The 393-nt window shown below is 34.1% G+C and overlaps 1 protein-coding gene across 1 annotated transcript in view; it reads right to left on the reverse strand.

Moving 5' to 3' along the window:
• Positions 1-393, reverse strand: part of ror2 (receptor tyrosine kinase-like orphan receptor 2) — a 45,405-nt gene that overhangs the window by 21,697 nt on the left and 23,315 nt on the right. The gene's annotated exons all lie outside the window — the stretch shown is intronic.

The following is a 393-nucleotide window of genomic DNA, read 5'->3' on the forward strand; positions in this document are numbered from 1 at the left end:
ATTGATTGATTGTGACTGTGATTGTGATTGAGTCAATCATAGTTACAGTATTACCAACAGTATAGTATAGTTTTCCTTTATTGTTATTATTTTTAATTCCAAACACTTTTTTAACACAAGTTTACCAAAATGGTGGTTGAAAGGTTTTGTTTGTGTTTTTTGCCATTAAAGCAGAACCTACTGATCTTTCCAATGCTTTGGCTCATATCGATCTACTGGCCATGAATACTGAATCACTAATTTGTTCTTATTTTCATGGCACGGCTATTGTTTCTATTGGTTTTGATTACCTTATTGACCTCACTGTGTTAATAGCAAATACCTGGGAACACAGCAGTCAACTTCTGTTATGATTTGGCGCTATACATGGTGCACTTTATCTGTTTCACTGTG

This window comes from Morone saxatilis, unplaced genomic scaffold (genome assembly GCF_004916995.1).
Source record: "Morone saxatilis isolate NCDOM2014 unplaced genomic scaffold, NCSU_SB_2.0 Contig21, whole genome shotgun sequence".
NCBI lineage: Eukaryota > Metazoa > Chordata > Actinopteri > Moronidae > Morone > Morone saxatilis.